Raw genomic sequence first — 6,706 nt, forward strand, 5'->3', positions numbered from 1 at the left:
GAAATCACTGTTCCTGACTATGTGAGTTGTGCATGCAAATAATCTACATAAAACATTCTACAAGTTGGGATCCCATTTTCTCCCCTTTTTAACATCTAGATGTTTATTCAGTCAATGCTGGGATGTAGACACAGCAAGAATCAAAAACATGCTACCTTTATGTATTTACTTAAAATTTCTGGGTGAGTTTTAGCATGCCTGATACTCACCACCTGAGGCATCACAGGTCTCAGACTGAGCACTAAGAGTGGGCAGGGTTAAGACCTACCTCTGCCCTGCAGGAAGGCAGGCTTGCTTAAAGCACCTATATGCTGAGGTCATGGGTATTTTAGGGGAGTAGAGCAGGTCCAGCAGAGCACAAACACACACTGTGTAGGTGTACAGCCACTGCCTGCGTGCAGCTGGCAGAATAGAGCTTAACCTCTAGCAATTAAAATGATGAAACACCAACAGCACAGGCATCTTGAACACTGATACTTGTGTTCAGGCATGTCAGACTATGCTGATCTTTGATCATGGAATCGTTTGTTTGGAAGAGCCCTGATGCTGATAACCCTGCTCACAGAATCATAGAATGACCTGGGTTGAAAAGGACTACAATGATCCTCCAGTTTCAACCCCCTGCTATGTGCAGGGTTGCCAACCACCAGACCAGGCTGCCCAGAGCCACATCCAGCCTGGCCTTGAATGCCTCCAGGGATGGGGCATCCACAGCCTCCTTGGGCAACCTGTTCCAGTGTGTCACCACCCTCTGAGTGATCATATAATGGAAGTTCTCATCTAAAATGTAGTCAGATTCCAGCAAATGCAGTCACAGTCCACCTTTCCACTACCACTCTCTTGAAACAACGAGGGACAGAATATCCTTATCTTTCCCCCCAAGCCAGAGCCATGGGCACTTGCTGTTGCTGTGCATCATCACAGAATGCTTAAAAGGCAGGAATTACACATGGGGGAGTTCTCTAAAGAATCTGCAATACCTAACTTTGAGTTTACCTTTGTTATAAGTTATCTCTGTTCCCATTAGGTTTAGTGAATTTGCTCAAAACAGAAGTGAACTCCTTGCTTTAGCCATCCTTCATGTAGTGCTTAAAAACCACGAATGTTGATGTTTCCTTTAATTACTCTTTTTTAGTTGCCTAGATTTTCTTTTGAGATGAATTTTCTTGACTAAAATACAGACTAGAATTGCTGCCTTGCTCAAAAGGTAAATCCCCATTTCTTTCTAGGAATCAGCATTTTAATCAAGTGGATCTCAGATCTGCTGGTTAGGAACAATAGCTATGAAAATATTAAGGGAGGTGCAAAGCCATAATGATACGAAGGCACAAAGATATGAATTAAGATGTAAAGATAGAGATTGGAATTTAAAGTTTCATCTTGAAATTGTGACAGACAATCTGCAAAGGGTTTTTCAGACTGTTTTTCTTAGGCCAAACTACAAAATATTTGAGCCAGTGATGCTTGTTTGGCTACAGCTGAAATCTTTAAATGCCAGTTGTTTACAATTGTCTTCATTCTTCTGTTTGTGTCGCAGTAACAATATTCCAGGGAAAAGGCTCTTAGCACTTTGCTCATAGTGAGACAGACGTATCTCAAACTGTATCAGTTGCTGTCTGTATATGAGACACAAAGTGTAGAAAGAGGTAGGTTTCTGTGATGGCAAGAAATGTCATTCAAGGTGCTGTAATTTCAGGACACAATGAAGTGGCACTCAAAGAGTTTGAAATGATATTAAAAGATGTGGTTGTAAAAGTTCTATGGTCAACTGTATTTAGGATCCATCTAATTTTCCTGGCTTCTTCCTATGGATAATGGATTGCTGGATTGCTCAGTGGTGCACCTTCTCCACACATCCTCCTTACAACGGTGTGACCTTTGGCACATGAATACTTCTTTTTTTTTTTTTTTTTTTTTTTCTCTGAGATCCCACAATCAGCAATTTAATTAAGGTAATTTAATTTGTCTTCAAAACAATGCATTATGCATTTATTAAGGTAACTTAATTTGTCTTCAAAACAGTATTATTCATTCTCCCTAAGGCACGAAGCACATAGCACAGAAGGTAGAAAACAACATCAGAGGTACATGACTTTTACTCACACGCTCATCTTTTTCCCTGCCAGATTGTGTACTTTTCATTTTCAGCCTCAAGAAGCATTTGTGTAGCATTAGCAAAACTGTTTGTTCTGTGCTTTCCCTTGCCTTGTATCTCCCTTCCTTTCATACACAGCCCCTGGACTGCTTCTCTCAGGTGAATCAGAGGACCAAAATTCACAAAGATTTTACGATTTTGTAGTGTGATATTTCTCAGGCCTGGAAAAACAGTGATATTTACCAGTGTTGCAGTCAAGGTGTTATCTCTTATGTCCACAAACTCTTTAAATTTGATAACTTGGTATGTGCTAAGCGACTGCTTCTCTTCTGTTTGATCCCTTCCATAATCCTACTGACCCAACTACACGACAAGTGCCCCATCTTACAAACACCTTTGTGGAATTCATTTTAAAACTAAAAATATCAGGAAGACTTTTTTTGTTTCCTTCTGAAACTGCTTATTCCAAAACAATAGCCCGTGATACCTTCTTCTCATCAGCACCAGATGCAACAGTATGATAAATCACTATAGAAGATGAGATTTTCTAAAACTTGAAAGATTTGATAGGCAGCATGTATCATATGAACATTTTGTGTTACAGGTAAACTGTATAGCCACACAGACTGACCTTAGTAAGTTATTTTGGACTAATAGAGTGCTGTTGTTGAGAGCACACCCACACAGCACAAAAATATCCCAGTAATGATAAAAAGCGCTTCAAAAGAAACTGCTTTAAGTACAGTTCAGCTGTGCCTTAGCTTCATATAATTCCCACTTCAGTGGTAGATACGAATGCACTTCATTCCAGGAACTTGTTATGCAGCAAAGAACATGCAGACCCTGCCTTTTGGCTCTGCTGTTTTTTTCTTGGTGATGCTGAATACTTAGAAACTGAAGAGGCCCTAGAAGTTCACATAGCAGATAGCATTTGTAATGAGCTCCTTAAAATATGCACATCCCACGCATGTCTCCCATTCAGAGTAACCAGGAAATCATCCTCACACCAGATCCCATTTAAAGTCTTCCCCTGAAGATCCTTCCACGCTTTGGCAATTCCAACTAGCAGAGATGAACTGTCATGAGCGCACATTTCACAGAATTCAGTTCTTTAACTGCAGCAATAAAGGTATAAAGCAGCGATGTCTGGCCAGGAATTTAAGTGTGAGGTGATTCTCCCATCTCATACAAGGCCAAATTACTCCTTTGGGAAGAATTTGATGAGATGGGACTGCCTCTGGACAGCTGCATAAAACTCAGCCTCTCTTTAGGCAGCAACTTTGCCTAGCACCCAGAACAGGAAAATCAAAGCAGTCATAAGGAAGCCCCACCTATAGTACAAAACATTCCCATTAGTCTCTCCATGACAAAAAGCTGGGAGTTATTTTGCTGCGTAGGTGGCCATGGGAGCAGTGCAGTTATCATCACAATATAGCAAAGGAAAAAGAGCTTTATCTAGGAATTGGGAAGAAGCTTCTGGGACATCCCAGAATATCACAAAGAGCAGCAATTTCACAGCCAGAAATAAACTTTCCTGAAACGACATTACCAGCAAAGAACAGCATAAACCTAGAAGTCATGGAGAAAAAAAAACCTAAAATATTTCTGAGCGGGAGAAAAGAAATAGAATAACACGTACAATTTGTAGCTTGACTCTCGTGTCAGAGTTTGGCACCCTTCACACAACTGTGAGGATACATAACAAGTAAAGTTGGTGGGGCAGAGCTGAGATCATGCTGTTAGATCTTTTCTTTTGGAAGAAGTTCCAGGTGAAAGCACAACTGGAAGCTGGCAGCACCATGGCAGTCCTGCTAGCAACATGCAGTATCTCTTTGTTTACCTCGTTGCTTTGCCTGGCACGGGTGCCAGCTGCATGCATGGAGCCACATTCCAACTCCAGTCACACTGGATCGAATCCAGGGTCATGTCATTGACTTCAGTGAGTTATTCTTTATTCACGCTTGCCTAGCTATGAATCTGGCCTGTTCATCAAGGTAAAAGTATCTAACTGAGACTGTCAAATTAAGGGAACAAGAAGAACCAGGATGTGTCGTGCGGAGGGGAAACACTTTACATTATAAGGGTTAGAGAGGACCTTTATTTAAAGCACTTTATCAGCATTTTAATGATGGGCCACTGGAAAGAATATCTGCATGTTGCATAGGCTTATTTACTTTCACCCTCAATTTGTTATTTTGAGAAAATGGAAAGAAAATCGATATAGGTTTGATTTTTAATATTATCAAAATAAAATTGTTACTAGTTTTTACAGAACACTAACTCATTATGCTTTTATTAGTGGTTTGGATTAATGCTTCTTCCCGTCAGGATTTCCTCTTTTCAACTAAGAAGGCCTCTCTGACAGAGTACTTGACATTCAGGATTTTCACTGTGGGTGTATCTTTTGTGTTAGAACCAAATTCTTTGGGAAAAAACATTGTCTTTTGCTCTACTGGAAAAATCTAGGGTGTTCCAGCTGTAGTGACCAACAAGAGGTAGAGGAAAGGGATGAAGACAAAGGAAATTTATCACTGTTATATTTCAAGTAAGTTCAGATTCACCCCAGCCATGGCTCAATACCATAAATCTGCCTTTAGAGATTCCAGTGTTCTAACAAAAACTCTTCAACAAATGAAGTAAGAGTACCGAAATGGTAGAGAATTACTCTAGCAGTTCATTTGTTAAAGAAATACTGACATTCACTCTGTACTTGGCAATGGATTGAGTTGCCTCTTTGCCAGCTGTATAAAGTTGGTACACGTCCCACTTTATGTGCTCTGACTAATTCTGCAGAAATGCAGTTGTATGCCCACACCTCATTTGGATGCTGTTTATGTTGCTGCGTGATCTGGAGGTGTCCAGATGCAGACTAATGGCAGTGGAAGCACAAGGGATGGGATTTCTGCCACACCTACTTAGCAGTAACACACCACTAATTTTTCTTTGGATTTCACCTGGGTCCACTAGAATATAGGAGTATAAACTGATGGAATATGTTTGCCAAGGCTCAGAAATGTTAAGTTGCTTGTTTTCTAAGCAAAAATCATACTGTATATGAGTGCTGGAGTACCTAGAGATAGCGGTGGGGCAATCTTTCTGGCTTCAAAACAACAATTTAAAAGCACGTGTCCCAGTTTTTATTAACATTCATGTGAATCCAGAAAAGGTCTTTGCACCTAAGATTGTGTGTAAACAGCACAGGGTCATAGGGATTATTGGGCAGTTCCCACAGGAAACTGAAAATAACACAAATATGGGGCCACTAACTGCCAACTCAGGTTTGGACTTCTGAGCTGGATATCAGCCCCTACAGCTTTCCCACGGAAAACTATTCCACTACTCCTATTTAGCTCATGTGAAAAAGAGCAGGCTATTAATGTTTTACCTACAAGAACGAGCCTCCTGTGCACAAGTGCTACCTATCTCTTTGTTAAAATTATTTCTATAAATCTGCGTCCCAGTGGACAATACTGTCTTAAACTAATTTCCTGCAATCATCATTAATTGGCCAGTTTGCTAACACCTGGTACCAGCAGCCTTCCCACCTCACAAGTGCAGTGCCACACAATGGTAACAGCAGGTTTTCACCTAATCCCTCTCCATACACAAGCAACCAGCAAATGACACTCATGACAAAGACACGCAGACCGGCCTGACATTTGCTGATAATTCCCAGGAGATTCTCCATCAGCACAACCAGTCCTGCTCAGACACATTTTCCAGTGGCGTGGATAATTTGAAACCACGTCCAGCTGGACTAATTGCATGCACTGAAAAGAGCATCTTCCTTCTCAGGACACGTCTGTGAGTGGAGCCGCAAATGCAGCGAGCACTCCGTGAAGTTTCCCAAAGCAATCATTAGTTCATCTCAGGAGAATTAGCAACAGCTCACTCCATAATGGAAAGTTATTGTGCAGATATATACACTTCATGCAAAGTTTCCACTTTAAAAAAAAAATTTGTTTAAAACTGATGTTTAAATTCCACTCACAGTTTTGAAGTGTAAGCATAAAACTTCTTACTTTGCAGTTGCAGTTCCAAGCCGCCTGGAAAAATAATGCAGTCCATCAGATAGTCTGGTTTTCTTTTCTTGCATGAAAATATTATCTGTCATAGGCACAGGAGCTGACTTCAAGGACCGGCCCCTTCTGCTGAGCACACCAATCGGGAGACCTTGGGAGCACGTGTGGAAAAGCACAGCCCTGCATGCCTGTCACAGGCAGCATATGCTCTGTGTGACCGTGCTGCCGCAGGAACACTGGTGTCAGTGAAACACGGTGCTCCAGGGGCTGCCCGGCTCCGCAGCCCCCCGGGCAGAAGGCAAAACAGTGCGCTGGGGGCGGGGGGGAAATCCCTTCCTTGACAGAGGAAAGGCAGAGCTGTTTGCCGACCATATCAGTGCTACTGCTCCTTAAAGTCAGCCTTGCTCCCTTCCTTTTGGCCTGATTTCTTAATGTTTTAATAAAAGCGCTTCCCATTTCTCCCTCTTTTTTTTTTTTCCCCCCATGCTTCTTCAGTCTTTCCTTTTAGTTTCTGTCCTTATCTTATTACAACTTTTTATTCCAGATATCATCTTTGAAAAACCATGCAGGTGGAAAAATCCCGGGCACA

General features: G+C 41.5%; 1 protein-coding gene across 3 annotated transcripts in view; it reads right to left on the reverse strand.

Moving 5' to 3' along the window:
* Positions 1–6,241, reverse strand: part of STARD13 (StAR related lipid transfer domain containing 13) — a 297,110-nt gene extending 290,869 nt beyond the window's left edge. Inside the window, exon 1 of one of the 3 annotated variants that reach the window (XM_052671001.1) lies at positions 6,118–6,241. The gene's annotated coding sequence lies outside the window, so the exon portion shown is untranslated. Of the gene's footprint in view, positions 1–6,086 lie in introns of all 3 variants that reach the window. The other 2 variants (XM_052671003.1, XM_052671002.1) reach the window with 2 other exon arrangements.
* Positions 6,242–6,706: the final 465 nt, after the last annotated feature.

The sequence above is a fragment of the Tympanuchus pallidicinctus genome, unplaced genomic scaffold, assembly GCF_026119805.1.
Source record: "Tympanuchus pallidicinctus isolate F22 unplaced genomic scaffold, pur_lepc_1.0 scaffold11, whole genome shotgun sequence".
Taxonomy (NCBI): domain Eukaryota; kingdom Metazoa; phylum Chordata; class Aves; order Galliformes; family Phasianidae; genus Tympanuchus; species Tympanuchus pallidicinctus.